At 43.3% G+C, this 22,055-nt stretch overlaps 1 pseudogene; it reads right to left on the bottom strand.

Moving 5' to 3' along the window:
• Window positions 1-253: 253 nt before the first annotated feature.
• Window positions 254-4,664, bottom strand: LOC103255142 (annotated as a pseudogene).
• Between the last annotated feature and the right edge of the window lie 17,391 nt (window positions 4,665-22,055).

Genomic DNA, 22,055 nt, shown 5'->3' with positions numbered 1-22,055 from the left:
AGGAACTGGTATTTATTATCAAAGTCATATTCGATGTCAACAAGCTGCCAAACTACAAAAAAAATGCGCACATTGCAATCTCAATGCAAACAGTCAAATGGAATCCCAGTCATTAAAAAAGTAATTCAAATTACCCCAAAAAGCAACTGGATTTTTTAAGCATCTTTATACATCCAGCCAACAAATTAAAATGGTTAACAAGAAAAAATACAAATGCAGAGGTCTGGTATCGATGTTTAAAAAAGGCAACTGCTTAAGCATTTCTGCCAATTCGAACATCCATCTCCCGGCCACTCAGCTCCATGCCATTCATCATCCGGCAGGCCCGCTCAGCCACCCCTGGCGACTCACCCTTCACCACACCCACCCCTTGGACTTCCCGTTCTCCATCTTGATGTCGGCATACAGCACGTGGCCACATTCGCTGAACTTGTCCTTTAGCATCTCCCCTGTAAAATCAAATGGAAGATTTCTCACAAATAGCTGGCAGGCCTTCCTGGCCACCCCAGGAGCATGGCCTCTAGCTCCACCAAAGGAACCTGCGAAGCTTCCTCCAAAGTTGCCACGCTCCATCTCAATGGCGCGGTCAAAGCTGCATCTCCATGCCAGCTCCATCTCAATGGCGCCGCCCATGGCCAGGCCCATGCGCTTAATGCCAGCACCCAGGACCGGGCCCATGGCAGGGCCCATGCGCTCCAGGCCCATCTGCTCCAGACTGTTGGCACCCATGCACTCCAGGCCGGTGGCCATGCGATCCATACCAGGGCCCATGCGCTCCATGCTCAGGCCCATGCGCTCAGTGGCAGGGCCCATGCGCTCCACACCAGAGCCCATGCGCTCAATGGTTTGGCCCACGTGGTCAGTGGGTGCGGCCATGCGCTCCAGACCGAAGCCCATGCCAGCGCCCATGCACTCCACACCGGAGCCAATGGCTCCATGGTCTGGCCCATGCGCTCGATGCTGGAGGCCATGTGGTCAAGGCCCAGTGGGCCCATGCGGTCCATGACCAGGCCCAGGCACTCAATCTCAGAGCCCACGCGATCCGTGCCATGGCCCAGGCCTGCGCCCATGCGCTCCATGCCAGCACCCCCAATGCAGTCAATGCCAGGTCCCATCCTCTCGATCCCGGGGATACTGCCTCCACCTCCACCGTTTATCCTGCCCATGTTCATCCCAGATCCAAATCGACCCATGTTTTCCATACCACCACCAAAGGGCTCCTCCATGCCTCCCATTTTATTTATTCCAAATCCTATGCCTTCCATTCCCATTCCTGCTGGCCCTCTGTTTCCCATTCCACTGCCTTTATTCAGGTGATTGGCATCAATTGCCCTCCTGGTCCTAATCCCATGCCAATACCACCAATGAGGAAGTTGTTGTGGACGCTCAGGAGGGAAAAAATCTCCCTTTGGTAACACCCTTTCATCCATTTTGACGTGCGTCGGTCTATCAAATAGCAGCTGGCCATTGAACATTGACATAGCTTGCACAGCTTCAATGGACTGTTCAAAAGTAACAGTGCCTATCCCACGACTTTTTCCATCTTTATCCTCAGGAATGTCTGCTCGAACCACCACACCAGCCATACTAAATACTTCCTTCAGTTTCTTCCAGCCAACTTTATCATCCAGATTTGCTACAAATACTGTGCTTCCAAGTCTTCCAGCCTGTAATGCATGCATAATCTCATTTGGGATGTTAGGGTTATTCAGGATACTGGGTGGGATGTCAATCATTCCTGGGCCACCCGGTCCCATACCCATCCCACCAGTCGTAGCCATCCCCTTTTGCATTGCTCTCCTGGCATGTTCACCATCAGGATCTTCTTTGACTTTCAGTGGTCTTCCACTCAGACTTTGCTTGTTTAGGACTTCCGCAGCTTTTTTTCATGCTCTCTTCCATCTTGAATTCAACAATAGCACATCCCCTTGACTTTCCTTCAGCGTCCATTAACAGCTCCACATATGTTACCTCACCAACTTTTTCTTTAACCAGGTCTTTAAGTGACTGCTGTTTCACATCAGAAGCGATATTTGTAATGAAGGCTCTGTATCTTTTAGTTGGATTGGCAAACGGCTCAAAGCGATTGCCTCCTCTTTTTACGTTGTTCTCCTTCCTCTTCTCATTCTGAGCAGGACGTTCTCCTTCACTCTTAGGGCCTGGAGCCCCATAGCCGCTCGGCCGCTGGGTGCGCCGCTGTCCTCCTCCATTTTGACCTCTGTCACCACCACCTCGGCCGCCGCTTCGACCCCTGCCGCTATTTTCTTCGCATCTGGGCTTTGTGTCGATTAATTTATTTCTTAATAGCTTTAACTAACTTGGAAAAGAGGATTATCATCTGGACCCTGCATGATTTTCTTTGCCCTGGCATAGTTAACAGGTTTGACTATACATTTCTTTACGCCTTTCTTGATACACACAAACACATGATCATTTCTTGCTGTATCAGCCCCTCTCAGTTGCCAGTTACATTGGAGATCAGTGTTAGGAACAGCTACTGTTCCAGTTGCGTACCTATCAGGTTGTTGTTTGACTGTTATGTCAGCCTGCGTTTGTGTTGCCTCAAAATTGCACTTCTTCTCCTCTGGCGTGCAGCAGGTGGAGAAAATAACATTAACATCACCCCAAGTTAAATCAAAGGTGAGGCTACAGGTTGAAAGTCCTTAAAATTGAGAGGGATTTTCCGAGGAGCTTCCTAATCTTAATGGGCACTGTGCCAGATTTATTATAGGAAAATGTGATGTAACCCACATCGTTCCTGTCTTTTCATTTGTAAACTCCTGTAATGGGTACACTAGTTCAGGAGGAGGATGGAATGCATGTGGTTCCCGCAGGACTGGTTCTTGGAGGCACAGGATAAATGGGCTTACATGGCCGAGGGGTGTCAGCTTGGGTAGAATTAACGGGGCTCCTGAGGCTGAACCCAGGCCAGATCAGCAGGAGGCCACTGGGATTGATTCCCTTCCTCCTCTCTGCCTTAATACCCCAGTGAGTGCTGGAAAATAGCACCTGAGATAACAGAGGGTCATTAAGGGAGTCTTCCTCTTCCTTCCTGAGAATGGAAAGCCTGACAATAAAATTTTGTCTGTAGCGTGTGATGTACAATCATAAAGAAGACCTTAAAATGCAAGCAGTGGTGTTCTCTAGCATTAAATTTTAAAATACGATCTAGAAATGTACTACTGGCTTCTAAGAAACCTTTTAACAGTTTTACAGGGACAGACAGTTGATCACAAGCTCAGGAAAGGTTTAAACCTTTAGAAACAGACTGACTTCTGAGTAAGCTGGTTGCTAGCACTTGAAAACAAGAACAATGTGTTAAATCCCTTAGTTGCCAGAGGATGATTACCCTTTTGCATATGATTGCAAAATTATTTCCTCCAAGATTAGAGTCACCTTGCATTGAGTTAACCAAAGACAGAATAGCGTATAAAAGAGATTTCTATGTTCCTTTACAGATGATTAGAATGGACTCTCCCTTGGGATCCATGAAGGAGACCGCAAGCTTAAGGGGGTGGGGTGTAGTCCCGCAAAATAATTCAAGATAGCCAGTAGCATTTCACATACACAGCAGGTACCTTTTGCACATCTTTGACAAGAGAAAGACAGAAATTATAGCAGTGTTGACAGGTCGGGAGAAACAAGATGCAGGAAACCAGACAGAGTAGGCTTACGTTTGAGGATAGTGCAGACATGAGGTGGAACTGGCAAGCGATCCCTACCTTCGGACAGCACTGAGTGTTCCAGGTCCAAATATGCTGCCTGTGGTGGGAGCTCCCTTCCTCTTACGTGTCTCAGTTTTCCCTCAGGGTGCGGAGAGCACTCAAGAGGCCCCGGGGCCCAGTCCTTACGCTCGCCTCCTAAATGGGGCAGCTCTCAGGAACACTGGGAGCCCTTTCAGCTTCCAGGCGATCTGCATTTGGGACCCTTTCCAACCCTCCGGCCATCGTTTTCCCCATCTGGTGTGGATTCAGGTCTGCGGAGCGTCTGATCCAGCCTGGGACCTTCCGGAGCCCACAGAGTCCCTTATGACTGGAACGGAGAGAGCCCTGTGAGCACCTTCCATGTCATGATCAGTGATCCCCAACACCTTCGCACGTTTGCACAGACCAAAGGGAAGAGTGCCTCTTATCTTTGGCCCAGACTGGAGTCTGGGTTCATAAAGGTGGAGCTCCCTATTCTCCTAGGTGTTTTCACTGCCTGCATAAATACTCCACAAAGGGAGATAGTAACACTTAGGAAAACATAGAATGACATAACAGAAATGCACACTAATCAAGTTTTAAAAATATGACATGTCCCATCAAATGAAGCATAGCAAATTAGCTGGGTTTTTTTAGTAAATTCAAATACAAACAAAAGGGTATCCCAAAAAAAGCACTCATGGGTCAGTGCAGCATTTCTCTGATGCCTACAAAGTGGGCCCCAGATAGCCCAAGTGAGAAAGCTCCCCCACCCCCCACACATGTCCAAGGTTGGCTTACCAAATAAGTATGTCTGCTTTACAAGATCAGGTACCCAGCAAGGTCTCTTTCTTACCAGCTCATCAAAGGCTGGTCCTGGTTGGCAAGACTCCTTTCCAGAGAGTCCCCAGAGCACAAAGTGGCTCTGGCAGCTGCTAGGGCGTCTCTCTCAGAAGATTCCATTGGCCGAGGTCCCTTCATAGTCGCCAGATTGTTTCAGTCCAGGTAACACTTGGCTGCTCTCCCTTGATACCAACCAATCAAAGGGGCAGGGAACGTGTAGAGTTTGGAAGGGCAAACTGAGGCAAGGTGGGTGGGTGCCATGGGAACACAAGATTGCAGCCAGGAAGGAAGTAGAAAGAAGTGAAGTTTATTCGCCTTTCCCAGGCGGAAAAGGGGCCGACACTCCAAGGCAAGACTAGGCATATTTAAGGGCTCTCAAGCAAACCCCTAAAGCTCAGGGTCTGAGACCCAGAGGAGGTTTGGGCCAAAGGGAGTGTCCAAAATGTATTCTTTGGTTTCTGTAGTAGTCACATAAATTACGTGTCTTGACGTTGCCTGGCATCAACATTCCATGATCTCAGGTGGTGGGCTGGGATAGTCCTGTTGGGTAATAACAATGTATCAGTAAACATGGCTCCCAGTGGTATGCTAGAGGTCATCGCAGCTGATAACAACTATTAACACAAATGCCTAAGATAAATTGTTAGCAAGCAGGACATGCTCAAGGCATTCTGTATAATCGCTAATTTCTAAGACTAAAACATTCTTTTCATTAATGATTACGTGGCAAGTAGCATATGGGGCGTGCAGGCTGTGCAGCAAGAGATTTGAAAGAGCAAGGCCTAAGCAAAATGGCTGTGCTGTTTTGAAATGGCTGCATTAAACTAAATATACTCTACATTTTAAAGGTTCCTTCCTTTCAGAGTTTCATTTCTGAGTTTGAATCCAGGGAGTGGAGTGGGCTTTTGGCCTTTTTGAATTGCTTCTGCTCTCCCTTCAAGTTTTACTGAACGGACTTCAGCGCTAGTAATGACTCCACACCCGGCCAGAACCAAGAGATTTATTAAAAAGGGGCAGTTACAGGAAGGGACTGTAACCAAGGAGAAGTGGGGGGGGGGGAGAGAGTCAGAGAGAGAGAGCACACGAGAGAGAGCTATGCAGGGAGAGGGCTGTATTTATTAGGCTGACAGCGGCCAGAAGGGGCAGCGCTAGGTTTTATTGGAGGAGTGGCCTGGGAGCAGGGTGGGCAGATGCCGTGTTGCAGGCCCATTGGACGTATAACAAAGCTAGCTACATTATGGAAAATGATTGGATGTGCACTAGGGGAACCATGCGTGAAAAAGCCAGAACCTAGGGCCTTTGTTGTCTAGGGTGGCAGCACCATCTTGGGGGTGCCCTTCTGACTGTTCTCTGCGCCCTTCATGGGCTTTTGGCCTTTTTGAATTGGTTCTGCCCTCCCTTCAAGTTTTACAGTCTGCTTTTCAAGTCCAGAGTTTCGGGTTCCTATAGATTAGGCCGTGACCAGGAGGGCATTGTATAGAACTTAAGTTACAGTTGCATTTTACTGATAGTGACATTTTACAGTCCAGACTTACTGGTGCCAGGTATCAGAGGTATCTCACAGCTTTTATCAGTAAGGCCCAGCAGAAGCATTAAACAGGCTTGCCATAGAGTAAAGGGAGTGTACAAGGCCCAAGACATCATGCATTCTGCAAAAAGTTATATAAATCACAAAAATTATTATTATATTCATGCAAAAGCTGTACTAATCACAAGACTTTTGACTACATTGGTATTATTCAAACATATGACTACTAAGAAAAGGGAATAAATGGGGATTTACATCTTTCAGCTTGTTGGACATAGCCTGCAGGGAAGTTAAGGATCCTTGGATGCTACTTACTGGGAGTGCATAGGAGATAGGGGAAGTGCACCTTTTATTAGCTCCTAGGAATGCACAGGGGCGCTTGGACACTTGCCATGCCCTTCTCTAGGGGCTGTGGCAGTTGGGCAGACATTAGTGGGTCTCTGTATCATTTCTCTGTTTGTTCTCCAGCCTCCTTGTATTCTGGTAATTCCTCCTCCTTCTGCATATTTATTTTCCTCTGGATTATGTTGAGGGGCAAAGTGGACTCTGTTTACCTGTGGCAGTAGAGGGGCTATGATGTCCACCATGCCGAAGGCAGTTTGTCTGTGAAGACCGTTCCCTTGCAACTTCTGAGACTGCAGGCTAAGGCCCAGGATAATGAATGGCTGCCACTGTGGAAAGTTTGCATATGGCTTCTAGCAGTTCCAAAATCTGCCGTAAATAGTTAACGTCCTTGTTATCTGCCTTAAGTAAACCGTTTTCTTTCCATACTGCTCCGTGTGCATGTACAATCATAAGAGTATACTTAGAGTCCATTTGTACGTTCACTTTTTTACCTTCAGAGCACATCTGGGCCCTGGTTAAAGTCACCAATTCTGCCTTCTCTGCTGAGGTTCCAGTTGAGGGGCACCTCAATAACGTTCATTCTGGCAACCATCGCTTATGTCGCTCCTTATTTTCCTTGAGCCACGAGACAGCTGGCATCCATGAGTATGTCCCAGTCTGGGTTTTCCAGAGCTGTACCTTGCAGATCTGGTCAGCAGCCAGAAACTTAATCGATGATATCCAGACAATTGTGCTTCAGGGGGACCTTCTCTGCAACGGACAGGAGGGTGGCTGGGTTTAGGGCTGATGGTCTTCAGCATCATTACTGAGTTGTCTGAAAACATAGCTTGGTACTTCCCCAGGTGTCCTGCAGTGAGCCAGTAGCCCTCTTTCTGCTCCAAGAGAGTCAGCATCTAGTGTCACATATATAGTAAAATCTTGTTCAAGAGTGAACTTCTCAAGTTTTTTGAGTAGTAGGCAGGTAGCAGCCACTGCTCTTGGGCATGGGAGCCAACCCTTGGCTATACCATCCAGCTATTTTGGAAAGTAGGTGATGGGTTGTGGCACCTTGCCCAACATTTAGACCAGGATCCTCAAGGCTAGCCCCTGCCTTTCATGTTCATATAATTTATAAGGCTTTCTGGCATCTGGGAGTCCAAGGGCAGGTACAGAGGCTAATGCTTTCTTGAGATGCTGAATGGCCTGTTCATGTTCCAAATCCCATATGAATGGAGAATCCTCTGGCCCTTTAAGGAATTCATACAAGGACTTACCGTTAGTCCATAGTTAGGTATCCAGGTGCAGTGTAAGCTGGCCATTCCCAAGAAGACTCTCAGTTGTTTACAATTTTTCAGAACAAGGATAGACAGGATGGCTTGTCTCCTGTTAGTGGTTAAAACTCAAGCACCCTGCATAGGGAAAAGTTTCCTGGCAAATTTGGGCCTTCTTCTTATATACCTTGTAGCCGCATGCTGCTGGGTGATTTAACACCATTGTTGTGTCCTGAAAACAAAGTTCTTTAGTAAGGCTAGTGATTAGAAAATTTCAGCAAACTGGAGTAGGATCCCTTCTGTTAATTAACTTTTTCTCAAGTCCCCAGCTAAAGTTGCCCAAGCAGTGTGTATGAGAGCAGTGTCCAACAGTACTGAAAGCAAGTTTTAGTATTAGGTTCTGTCCACTCAAATACAATTAGGAGCTGACTTTGTTCTTTAACCAGGGCACAAAAGAAGGCATCTTTCAGAGCTAGCACTGTGAACCAGCAGTGACATGGCAGGACTGAGATGAACTGGGTGTAAGTGTTGGCTACTGTAAGATGAATATCGCAAATGTTATTGATAGCTCTAAGGTTCTTCACAAACCTGTAATCATTTGAATGAGTTTTCTTGACTGGAAGTATAGGTGATCAGCATGGCCTGATTAACCCGTATTTTGGAAATTGGACCAGAATGGGCTGAATGCCCCTGAAAGCTTTTGCTTTAGAGGATATTTCTTCTTTCTTATTGGGGCAATCCAGGTTTTAGCTGAATTGTTATAGGAGTGGCATTAATAGCCCTCCCTGAGTGTTCTGTGGCACAGACTTCAACATTGACTGCCTTACTTGTTTCTTCTGGAATAGTTCAGGGGATTCTATTCATTCTTGGAGTTGTGGCGTAGGACCAACTTGGCTAGAGATCCCTGCAGTGCCAGCCCTCGTTCTGTGGGTACCCAGGGATGCAGTTCTCCTGCCTTAGGTTTAAAGGTTGCTTGGGCTTGCATCTTCCACGGCACATCTTGGCTCAACAAAGGTATGGGGCATTCTGGGACATACAGAAATTTGTGTTTGGTATTTCCATCCCCTACTTTGCAGGCTAGTGGGTTTAAGAACCAGTGGGTCTGAATCATCCCATTCATTTCTACTACATTTGGTGAGGTTGGTGAGAAGGTGGTCAGAGGTCGATTGAGCACTGAGTGGGTGACACACCCAAACTGGCCGAGATGTCAGTGTTTGAAGTCCCCATATTGAGTTAGACCTGAGAGTCCAGAGGGGTCAGATCTAAGGGTAAAGGCCTCGGGCACTCTCATTTTTCATTGAACACTTCTTCCCTCTGGGTGATAGGGTCAGGGGTGCTGGGATGGATTCCTGATAGCGTGGTCTGTGCCAGAGTGTTCTGGTTCCTTAAATTTAAAGTGGTGTCCTTTGCATGATGCCTTATCTTTTTTACAGTAGGCACATTGATCTTCCCTAGCTTTTTTCTCCTGCCCCTTCCCCCAGTGCTCCTATGTGGGGTTTCTGAGGCCAGTATAATCATAGCTTGTCTCATGCTTTAGTTTCCCTGGCTTCTCAACTGTTGAACACTTTGCAAGCAATATCAATTAGTTGTTCAGTGTTCATTGTGGTAGCACCCTCCACTTTCTATAGCTTCTTACAAATGTCTGGTGTACTTTGTTCAGTAATAGCCATATTCAACATCCTGATGTCTTCAGGGACCTGTGGATCAGTGTCAGTGTGCTTTCTTTAGGTCGGGTAGATTCTGTCCGTAAATTGGGCAAGATCTTCATTGGGTCCCTGTCTTAATTCCTGGAGCTTATTGAGGTGCCTTGGCTTTGGCACTCTTTCTGGAGGCCCCCAGAATGCACCTCCGATAATGTTCTGAGTTAATTAAACCTCCTCCATCTGCCTCATTTGGATGCTGGTTAGAATCTGTATGTAGGACAACTCCTTCTGGGTTAGAGATGTCATTAGGGCACTCAGCATGAAGTCGCTCAGCCTCCTCTTTTGCTTTGTCTGTCACTAACATTCTTTCATCCGCAGTTAACAGCATTCATTGAAGTTTGAATATCTGCCCATGTCAGCATGTGAGTGGCCAAAATTGTAGAAAAGATATCGTCATATTTTGAGAATCCTCCCAGTAAGGAGGGCTAAAGTTTTTTTAGTTAAGTGAATTTTAAGTGGAAGAGGGATTGTGGGCTCTGCAACACCCTGCTGGGACCCCTGCTTGGTTGACTCATACTGGATGTTGTCTTAGAGGGTATTGCCACTGAAAGAGGTCCCTGGTCTCATTTGAGATGGGGACAGTAGCAACCCTTTCTAGCAACATTCAGTAGTAATTGGGAGTCTAATTTTTCTCAGTTAATTGGGCACAGCCTGCAGGGAAGTTAAGGACTCTTTGAAGTTAGCAGCGAAGTGCCTAGGAGGTCAGGGGAAGAGCTCCTTTTTGTGAGCTCTCAGGAATGTGGGTAGTGCAAAGTCCCATCGAACCCTCGCCATGTGCTTCTCTGGGGTGGTGGACAGACAACAGCAGGTCTCCATATCATTACCAATTATGTAAATAGCAAATATTTTCTCTCACTTCCTAGGAGATGTTTTTACTCCACTGAATGTTTCCTGTCATGTCAAGTTTTTTTCCACTATGACTAGTTAGTCTCATTTTTTTCTTTGTGCTTATGCTTTTGATGTCAAATCTAAGGACGCATTGTCATAGCCAGGGTCATACTCACCATCATATATTTGATTCTAATAAATTTGTAATTATAGTTTCTGCACTGAAGTATTTAATCATTTCAGATTCTTTTTGTATATAGTACAAGAGTCCATCTTTTCTTTTTTGTGGGTAGCCAGTGTTCCAACACCATTTATTAAAGCTAAAGTATTTTCCCCTATTGTGTGTTCATGGCAACCTTGTTGAAGATTATTTAATCATATTCATAAGGGTTTATTTTAAGGTATTCTATTCTGCTCCATCTTCTGTTTGTCTTTCTGAATGCCAGTACAACATTTTTTTTTTCTTCCTGTAACTTGGCAATATGTTTTAAAATCAGGAACTGCGATACCTCTAACTTCTTCTTTGCAGGGCTGTTTTGGCCATTTATATTACCTTGAGATTCTATATAAAATTTAGGATTAAAAAATATTTTTACAAAGAAAAGTATCATTTGAATTTTCATAGGAATTATATTGAACTTGTATATCATTGTGGGTAGAGTTGGCATCTTAATGATATTATATCTTCTAACTTCTTTTTGAGTTGGGGTCTCACTTTGTGTCCCAGGCTGGAGTGCAGTGTCATGATCATGGCTCACTACAGCCTCAACCTCCTGGGCTCAGGCAGTCTTCCCTCTTCAGCTTTTCAAGTAGCCACCATGACAGGCATGAGCCACAACGCTTGGGTAATTTTTTTAAAAAACATTTTGTAGAGATGGGGTCTTGCTATGTTGCCCTGGCTGGTCTCAAACCCTTGGGCTCAAGCAGTTTACCTATCTCAGCTTCTCAAGGTGCTGGGATTACAGGCATGAGCCCTCACACCCAGCCTATATCTCTGACACTCGAATAAAAATGTAAGAATGTGTTGCCTTAGTTGTACATATTTTTGGATTTGCTGATTTTCCACCTGCTTTTAATTTCTAGTTTTATCTCCTTGTGCTAAAAAAAGATGCTAATTTCAGTTCCTTTGGGTGTGATAAGACATGTTTTGTGTCCTGATACATTATCTATCTTGGAGATTGTGTCACGTGCAACTGAATCCATTGAATCCATTGTGTATTCTGCTGACGGTCACTGGAGAGGTTTGTATAAGTCTTCGAAGTCTAATTGGTCTCTAGTGTTGTTTAAGTCCTCTGTTTCTGTATCGATCTCTTAGCGGGCTTTTATATTTATAACTGCAAGTTGGGTATTCGTTCACAGTTACTGTGTTGCTGTGTAGTTTTTACTTTATTTTGTGAATATTTGTTTAATATATTTGGGAACTTTGCTATTAGTTGCACAAACATTTGTTCCTGCTATGAATTCCTGGTCAGTTGACCCCTTTTATCGTTATATAATATTATTCTTCGCTTCTTGTGACAGTTTTTTACTTACTGTGTGTTTTGACTATTAGAATGTGGCGATCCTGTCCTCTTTGGGTACTATTGTGTAGAATACAGTAAGTCCTCTACATATGAACCTGTAAGTTTGGCGCTTTCACAGATGTGTACTTGTCTCCACATACTCCATGATGTAAGGTTTTTAAAAATATTTTGTGCTTGTTTTATTTTTTGCTTATTTTGCTTTATTTTGTGCTTTATTTTTTGTGGTTTTTTATGTATTATTTGTATAAAAGCTATTATAAATCTAGTACAGTATAGTACTATATAGTCAGTTGTGTTAGTTAATACTTCAGCTAACTGTTGGACATGCTGTAGTAACAGACCTTGTTCATATGTAGGGGACATACTTTATCTTTTTCTATTCTCTTTCAGCCTGTTTGACATTTTAAAATCAAAGTAAATTTCTTAAAGACAGGATATTGTTAGCTGTCAATTTTTACTAATCTATCATCCATTTTAAGTATTAGGTATTTAATGAATTTATATTAAAATAATTACTGACAAGATTGTCAAGTAGATTACTCCCATCAGTATTGAATCGAGAGCTGAGGTTGAAGTCACCATTACTGATACTTAAGGTGGTGGCTTAATAAATTGGTACACTCGTAAAATAAAAACGAAAATAAAATTACTGAAAGGGAGAGGCTTATTGTCATTGTAATTTTCTTTTCTGTTTTCCTTTTGCTACATTGCACTTCTTTTTCTATCTTACTGCCTTTCTTTGTTTTTTATTTTATTTTTTTATAGTGACATGCCTTGATTACTTTTCATGACATTTTGTGTACCTTCTATGGGTATTTTCTTTGTGATTCCTGGGACAAATGGAACATCATAAAGCATCCTTAAGTTATACCAATACATCTAAATATCATAACAAGTAAACTTCAGTAGCATACAAGCATTCTACCATCTGTCATCTCCCCTACTTTGTTATTAATATCACAGAATATATTGTGTGCTTATTAACAAAGATATGTGCAGATTTTTGTTTTTCAAAATTATATAGCAGGTTCTGAGCATTTTGGACACCATCATTGTGGTAGCAGAGCATTTTCTATTTGTATATATACTTATCTTTGTCAGAGCTTTACTCTTTCTTTCTTTTTTTTTTTTTTTTTTTTTTTTGAGTCAGAGTCTCACTCTTTTGCCCAGGCTGGAGTTCAGTGGCACACTCACGGCCACCCTTGACCTTCTGGGCTCAGGTGATCCCTCTGCCTCAGCCTTCCAAGTAGCTGGGACTACAGGCTAATTTTTTGATTTATTGTACAGATGAGGTCTCACCAGGTTGCCCAGGCTGGTCTTGAGCCCTGGGATCAGGCAGTCCTATCACCTTCACCTCCCAAAGTGCAGGGATTACAGATGCGAGCCACCATGCCTGACCACTTTACATTTTTATATGGTTTCATGACGCTGTTCGCCATTGCATTATTTTTTAAGAGAAGGCTATCCCTTGAGCGTTTCTTATAAGGCTCTTCTAGCAGTGACACACAGCCTCAGTTTTGTTTATCTTGGTGTTTATTTTTCCCTTAGTTTTGAACTACACTTTTTCCAGTTCTAGTGCAACTCAGTCCCTATCATTGGATTCTGTATCAGTGGATTCTGTTAACCAGGGATCAAAAATAGTTTGTAAAAAATAGATTGTTTCTTTCATCAGAATATTGGTCTACTTGATGCTGTCCAATAAGCTACATAGTCCCCATCTCCTTTGCTGAAACAATTATGGGTCTAAGACTACAATCGGAGATGAAGAACCCAACTCTCAGTGGATAAGATGTAGTGAATTTTAAAGGAACCCAGCTCAGTTTTTTCTGTTTGTTTGTTTTCTTGCTTTGGGGGGGATTGGAGTCTCTGCTGCCCAGGCTGGAAAGAAGTGGCACCCTCTGCAACCTCATGGCCTCTGCAACCTCAGCTCACTGGGCTCAATGATCTTTCTGCCTCAGCCTCTTAAGTAGCTGGAATTGCAGGTGTGTACCACCATGCCTGGCTGATCTTTTGATCTTTTGTGGTGCTGGGATCTTGCCAGGTTGCCCAGGCTGTTCTCAGGCCCCTGGACCCTGGCAGTCCCCCCTCACCTCCACCTCCCAAGGTATGGGGATTAGGCATGAGCCACCACCCCTAGCCTGTCCAGCTCCCTTTCCACAGCAGTTCGTGAGACATAAAAGCCAGGCAGGGTGTGTCGGATCAGCACACATGGAGAGAGTTGAACATGTAAGGATCGGTTGGTGATTCACATCCTCCTGCTCCCCTCTGCCATGACCCAAGAGCAGAGGTGTTGTGTCATGCCTACCAAGAACACAGTGCTTCAGATAGTGCCACAAGAGGGCACTCAAGGACTGCATTAGTTCTTTCGTTTGCTTTACTCATTTTTTGAAGGGTATATATGAGTGTGAAAATCTCATATTGTGGTTGTTGTTGCTCCCTTAACTGTATCATCTTTTCCTGATTCTCAGTATGCTTCATGATACTTTGTTGATGTTGGAGCATTTTTAAAAGAGCTACCAGTCACAATCGTTGTGGAGTTGCTTTGTCTAGATAAGTGTGACACCAGTCACCTATTCTCTGGAATTACGCATCCATTCTTCCAGGTAAATAATTTGACTATGTTTCTTCTCAAGGGTCCATAGTGTTTGCCGTGTCTGGTGTGTCTGTGGGACCGCAGTCTCTCTGGTGCTGTAAGAATTCCTTAGCTTTAGCCTTAGCAGACCCAACCTGCCACCCAAAGCACACCACCATCTTCATCAGCACTCTTTGTAAGGGGAGACAGAACCCTGTTGGGCAAACCCCCGATTTCGAAAATTCCACTGTTCTCCTTCCCTGAGGAAGGTGCCAAGATCTGAAAATTTTCCTCTGATTGCATTATGCTGTATTGTGAAGGAAGAGAGTTTATGGTGGCAAAATTACGGAACTTCCTCTTTCAGGTAACTCTTCTTGCATTGTGCTCACTTGGGATTCTGTGAACTCTTACCTGACTTTTAGAGTTCTCACAAAAGCAATGTGGTCAGTATTATGTTAAATTCATACACGATGAAGCAGTAAAGACCTGGGATTTTTTATTATGCCATTTCGCTGATGTCCTTAGCATGTTATAATAATATGTTAGGTTTGTAAGATGTATTCACTTGAGTGTAGTAAATGAGATGAATTCCTATTTTCATTATTTTTAGCTGTGACTTCGCATTACACTGAAGCCTTTTGCCAGCAAATAGCACAGTGGAGTCACTGACAAAGGTGATATTGGAAAGATATGGGAGATTTGGCTATAATAATTCACATTTAATGCAAGATTGGGAAAGTGTGAATTATTTTATATTGTAGATAACCATTACAAATGTAACAAATATGGGAAGGTCTTTAATCAACACTCCAAATCTGTTATCCACCAGAGCTTTCATATTCCAGAAATGGCTTAAAAACATAATGAATATGGCAAAAATTTGGCTTGTCCGCAAAATCACAGAATTAATATTGCAGGAAATTTACGCAGATGTAACATATGTGGAAAAGTGTTTAGTAAATCATACAGAGGTAAAGAATGTGACAAAGCCTTTCACTTTTGTTTAGGACTCACTGGACATAAATGGATCCACACAAGAGAGACACCATTCAAATGTGAAGGATGTGACAAAGCCTTTTATCAGTATTCACATCTTATTCAACATCAGAGAATTCATACTGAAGAGAAACCCTACAAATGTAAAGAATATGAGAAAGCCTTTCACTTTCATTCAGGGCTTGATGCTCATATGATCACTCATACTGGAGAGAAACCCTACAAATGTAAAGAATGTGGCAAAGGCTTTTGCTCTTATTCAAAGCTTGCTCGACATGTGAAGAGCCATACTGGAGAGAAAACCTACAAATGCAAAGAGAGAAAACCTACAAATGCAAAGAGAGAAAACCTACAAATGCAAAGAAGGTGGCAAAGCCTTTTGCTGTTATTCAGAACTTGCTCACCATACAAAGATCCATACTGGAGAAAAATCTTACAAGTGTAAAGAATATGGCAAAACCTTTTGCTCTTGTACAAGATGTGCTGAACATATGAGGATCCATACTGGAGAGAAACCCTGCAAATGTAAAGAATGTGGCAAAGTCTTTCACTCCTATTCAGAACTTGCCCAATATATGAAGATTCATACTGGAAAGAAACTCTACAAATGTAAAGAATGTAGCAAAGCCTTTCACTATCATTCAAGACTTGCTGGACATAGGAGCATCCATACTGGAGAGAAACTTTACAAATGTAAAGTGTGTAACAAAGCCTTTCCCGTCAATTCAGGACTTGCTGCAGATATGACCACCCATACTGGAGAGAAACCCTACAAATGTAAAGAGTGTGACAAGGCCTTTAATTGGTACACACGTCTTATTTGACATCACAGAATCCATACTGGAGAGAAACCCTACGTATGTGAAGAATGTAGCAAAGCCTTTGCATTTTCTCATACTTCACTACACATCAGAGAATCCATACTAGAGAGAATCCCCATGAGTATAAGGAATGTAACCATCCCTTTTGCTGTCATTCAAGACTTGATCAGCATATGAAACTCCAAACTGGAGAGAAACCCTACAAGTGTTAGGAATATGACAAAGCCTTTAATCAGCACCCAAGTCTTATTCAAGAGAATCCATACTAAAGGGAAACCCTACCAATGTAAAGAATGTGATGAATAAGTCTTTTGTACTCTTATAGGATTTGCTGGGCATACGAGGATCCATACAGGAGAGAAACTCTATAAATGTGAGGAATGTGACCAAGCCTTTATTCAGTAATCAAATCTTATTCAACGCCAGATAATTCACACTGGAGATAAACCCTAGGAATGTAAAGAATGCAGGAAACCTTTAACAATTACTCTTACTTTTCTCAACATCAGAGAGATAATACTCAGTTAATGCTTTATACATATAAAGACTGGAAAAACATCAAAATATAAGCTATACACACATAGAAGCTTTACAGATGTAAAGAGTAGCATTGCCTTTGCTTGTACCACAGAGCTATTGACTTTACTAAAGAATGTCTAAAACCTTTAACTGTTGCTAAAATTTTATTTGATATTAGGTCATTTGCACTGAATAAGAAGATCTACAAACTCAATGAATGTCAAATGACCATTGCTCAAAATATAGGTGTAATAAAACACCAGGATTTTCATACTGAAAAGTTTACAAATGCAATATATGTGGAAACGTATTTAATCAAAAATCAAGTTTAAAAGAAACATCAGACTATAAAGCACTATGGCACTTATACATTCCAAAACTGTTAAATTATTAAATCAAAGTCAAAGCAATTAGATAAATAATTTGCTTACATGTTGCACAGGATCAGATTGCATTTTTCTTAGGGAGGTATAAGTAATAGTCCTTGAATACTTTTGTTTTTGCATTGATAGGTTTTGAGAATTTTGAGGACGGGAGGTATTATTGATGTAACTACCTCTCAACTCACTTGATGCTATGCCTTTGTTCCTAGTGTTTATGTAGAAGCATGTGGTCAGTTGCTGCTACCTCAGAGCCATGACAGGCCTTTCTGTCCTGGGTGTGAGCATCATTCATCCCACCTTTTCCAGGGATGATGAAGGACACTGAAAAATGGAAGGTGCGTTAAAAGGTCTAAGTGGAGAGGTTTCTTGTGGCTCACATTGAGCACTATTGTAAGTCCTGCTTGATGTGCTCAGGGCAACATCTTTAGGCACTGAAATAAAGACAAACACTGAGAGTTTTAGAAATTGTCTTACCAATTGCATATGAAGAAAAAAAATGAGACCCGACTTGTTATTTGATATGGTATAAATAGAGATCTCTTGACAGACATCAGAGAAAATACCATTGCGCTCTAAAAAGCACATATTGTAAATTTATGTTTAGTAAATAATTAGCTTCATTTTTGAAAACTGAAGAAAACTGCACTCACATATATCACTCTATCGGAAGAACAGAAATGCTCCTTGAAAGGTTTTTTTTTTTTTTTTTTGAGTTGGAGTCTCACTCTGTCACCCAGACTGGAGTGTAGTGGCTGCTGCCGGCCACCGCAGCCTCGACCTGCTGGGCTCCGGCGATCCTTCCGCCTCAGCCTTCCAAGTACCTGGAACTACAGGCGTGCGCTACCACGCCTGGCTGATTTTTTTTATTTATTGTAGAGATGAGGTATCGCCTGCCCAGGTGGGTCTCGAACCCGTGGGCTCAGGCAATCCACTCACCTCAGCCTCACAAAGGCGCGGGATTACAGGCTGAGCCACCGAGCCCAGCTGCCTTGAAAGTTTTTAATTGGTTTTTACTAGTGAACATACAATGAACTTTGCAATGTTTATTCAGGCTATGTGAACTTAATTTGCTTAACATAATTGTTTATAAAGTGCTAAATATTGTGCTCAGAATGAAGTATTATCCTGCCACTAGTGTTAACATGTCCCACCTTACTTCAGATTGTAAGTAAATGATGGTGACCATATACTATTCAGTAACCTATGGAATGATGTCTCAGTGATCCATTTCCCATAGGTTATATTTTATTTTCTCTTTTTGTGTTGTAATGATTGAGTAATTGTGATGATTGCAATAAAGCTTATACAGGGGTTTAATCATAGGACTTACCTTTCTGAATTTTGAATGCTATTGTAAAAACATATTTTTATGTACCCATTGTACTTCTCAGCCCAAAATAGAGATAAACAGACTTTTGGTTTTAATTCACATTGAATGAAATATACAAATATATCACTGAAGCTTTATAAGTAAGATATTTAGAGAAACGAGAGTTGTGTCTGTGTGTGTGAATGTGTTCCTACCTTAGAAAAGGACATTTTTGGAATAAAAGAAATAATTTAAAATCTGGAAGTAAATCTGTTTTTTCTGCTTCACAGTTAATTCCATTAAAATCTAATGACTTCTGGTTCAGAATCTCCTTATGGGTATCTTCCAGTTTTCCTTGCCTGTTATTCATGCAGCTAATATAAAATATGCTGTTTCAGATTCATAAAGTGTTCATTATTTAGCCTAATCAGAAATTTCAAGGACTTTTTGAGATGAAATTTTATGGTGTTCAGACAGCACAATGAAGATGTAATTCATAGTGAGTGTATATAGTTATATTTTAATTAGTACATTTCATCTTTATCTTCACAACTGGAGAATACCATTGAAGACATTTTGGTGTTATAATTCCTTTCCCTTTGTATAATTAACATAATTGATTTTATTGATTTTCCTGTGCCAGTTCGTTCAGGTGAAAACCTGGAAGATTTTAAAGTCGGTGGGTTACTTTGACTTTGTTTTGATGACCAAAAAGAACAGACTCTACAAGACAATTTTCGGTGTGTGATAAATGCTTCATAATTCGTCACACGTATCTCTCTTAGAGTGAGTTGGTGGCTCCAGGTAGGAGACTGAGGATGCCCAGGGTGACGAAACAGCATTGATTCTACCTGTGGATCCTACATGGGCCGTCCATTAGCCTATTTTGTATGTGATGTGTATTGTCAATTGCATTCTTAAAAATAACGTGAGCATGTTAGCCCAGAGAGATAAGACCAAACATGATGTGTTCTTACATATAATTGAGGGCTAAACACTGGTAAGCACAGACATAAAGAGACTGGGAAACAATGGGGGCAGGTGAAGGGGGAGCCAAGGATTGAAAACTGCCCGTGGGGCACTGTCTTCACGACTGGGCAGTGGGTTCAACAGAAGCTGAAATCTCACCACCACACAATACACCCCTGTAACAAGCTGCAGGCACCCACTGATTTCAAAAGAGAAAACCATAAAGAAAAGACATCCTCACCATTCATTAAATGAAAGCGGTTCTCCATAAAGTTCATCTTTGCTGTCCTCACCATGAGAAGCTGAGGATGAGGCAGAAGAGGAGAGCCTGGTCTTGGTATGTCTTGGTGTCTTGGGTGGCAGAGGTGGAAGGAGTGGAGGGGAGGCGGGAGAGGTGGGACACTTGGTGTAGCTTTACAGAAGCACATCTTAATTGTCTGATGTTTTTGCGTATTCAGTTCCCTGAAGGATGTTTCCATGTGGCACCAATTGTACTTTCACTTTTGGCTTTCATTTTGGTCCTCTGTTGTAGAAGTATCCATGTTATAAAATAAGTCAAAACAACCTCCAATTATCAGAACCCTTCTGCCAACTTGTCTAATGGTGATTTGTTTTCTGGCACTGCAGTTACATGTCTTCTGGGATGTTGTCAGAGTCTCACTGTTACCCAGGTTGGAATGCAGTGGCGTGGTCATGGCCACTGCAGCCTCTACCTGCTGGGCTCAGGCAGTCCTTCCCCCCTGAGCCTCCTGAGTACCTGGAACCATAGGTGTGTGCCACTATGCCTAGTCTTGAAACCAGACTCAACCAATACTCATAATACCTTGGCCTTCCAAACTGCTGGGATTACAGAAGAGACACCCGGCCTCTTCTGTGTCTTCTTTCCGGTCACCTGATGCTAGGATGGAAACACACATCTCTATCGAGTCATCTCCTATCAACTTCTCTTGTGTGGTACTTCTTAGCTGTTGAATGTCTTTATGTCTTTAAACAGTTTCCTCCCCAGCTTTTTGCCATATACACAACTGGTTTTTATAATTTCCTTCACTGGCTCTAGAGAGACCAACTGCTCATATAAAGACAACAGGAATATGTGGTGTGTTATGCAGAATCTCACAACACTTGCTTTTAAACATTCGATATCTTTAATGAATAAAGGCAATTTGAAATATTTCCCAGAGAAAAAAATAGTACCTGAAAGACTTTATTATCAATATCAGCTTCTAAGGAGCATACTTTAAGAAGGAAAAGTCAGCTGGGCTCAGTGGCTCAGCCTGTAATCTCAGCACTTTGGGAGGCCAAGGTGAGTGGCCTGCAGGTTCAAGACCCATCTGGGCAACTTGGCGAGATCTCATCTCTACAATAAAAAAAATTTTTTTAATAACTTATAAACAAACCAAGACATACATAATAATATCAACTTGTGTTGACTCCTTACCATGCGCATGTTAATTAATCCTACAACAACCCCCTGAGGTCATGTTATTGGCTGAACTGTGTTGTCTTCCCCCCAAAAATGCACATGTTGAAGCCCTAATTTCCAGTGCCTCAGGATGTGATTGCATTTGGCCTAATGGTGTTAGAATGCAGCCCTTACCACGGGTCCTAATTACTATCTGCTGTTCTCATAAGAAGAAATTTGGCCATGTGCAGAGTGGCCAGTGACTGTTATCCCAGCACTCTGAGAGGCCAAGGAGGGAGGATTACTTGAGCCCAAGAATTAAAGACCAGCCTGAGCAACAAGTGAGACCCTATCTCTATGAAAGACAGAAAGAAACAAAGAAAGAAAGAAAGAAAATGAAAAAAGAATAATAAAAGGGAGGAAATTTGGACACAAATACTGAGTTTTGTGCCCAGCCAAATGGCCACGTGAGGGCACAGGAGATGTTTGCACACAGGAGAGGGGCCTCAGGAGTACTCAGCCCTGAGACACCTTGGTCTCAGACTTCCAGCCTCTGGGACAGCAGGAGAACACATCTCCGTTGGTTAAGTTGCCCAGGCTGTGGGACTTTGTTATGGCTGTCCTGGCGAACTAATGCAGACCGGTGCATTTAGCATTCCTGTTCTTCTGCCAGGGAAGCAGAGGCACCGAGAGGACAATGACTGGACAGTTGTGGAGGAGTCGGGGTGGCTGAGGCTGGACCGGCCCGTGCACCCTGTCCCAGCACCCACACTCAGAGCCTCCGCTCCCTTCTTAGACATGCTGGAAAGCGGGACCCTTCAGGCACCCAAACGCACGGCACCACGACTGCAAGGACAGAATCGACCCCATCTGGATTAGGCAAAGGGGGGACGTCTTGGAGAGCACGGGGTGTATCGTGGATGAAATGAACCCCACGCCCCGGGAAAGGAAGGGGCAGAAACCTGGGAGAGAATCAGCCGAGGCCAGAGGGGAAGCGCGAGACGGGGCGCACCGGGATGGGCCCCACTGCCCAAGGCGGGGCCTGGCCCGTCTCTGACCACGGGCTGGCTTTCCGTGCGACGTGCATTCACCCCCAGAGCCGGCTGAGCACCCAGGGGTCAGGTTCAAAGAGAGAGAAGCAGAAGGGGAGGAGGCCCGGGAGGAGGCCCGCTGAGTGGCACAGAGGTTCCGCCTGGGAGGATGACAGAGCTCTGGAGAGGACGGTGGTGGCCACAGCGTGACAGTGTGAGCGTGCTTGATACCACTGGCCTGACACAGCACTGTCAAAGGTGCGTTCTGTGTTGTGCGTATTGTACCAAGAAAAAGTATTCCTGAGAGAAGAGAGAGACAGAGACAGAGAGAGAGAGGTAGAGACAGCGGC

Source organism: Carlito syrichta, unplaced genomic scaffold (genome assembly GCF_000164805.1).
Source record: "Carlito syrichta isolate Samal-C Ts95f unplaced genomic scaffold, Tarsius_syrichta-2.0.1 Scaffold287880, whole genome shotgun sequence".
Classification (NCBI taxonomy): Eukaryota; Metazoa; Chordata; class Mammalia; order Primates; family Tarsiidae; genus Carlito; species Carlito syrichta.
Note: the sequence above shows the minus strand (reverse complement) of the source record. Positions and strands in the feature narration are given on the sequence as shown.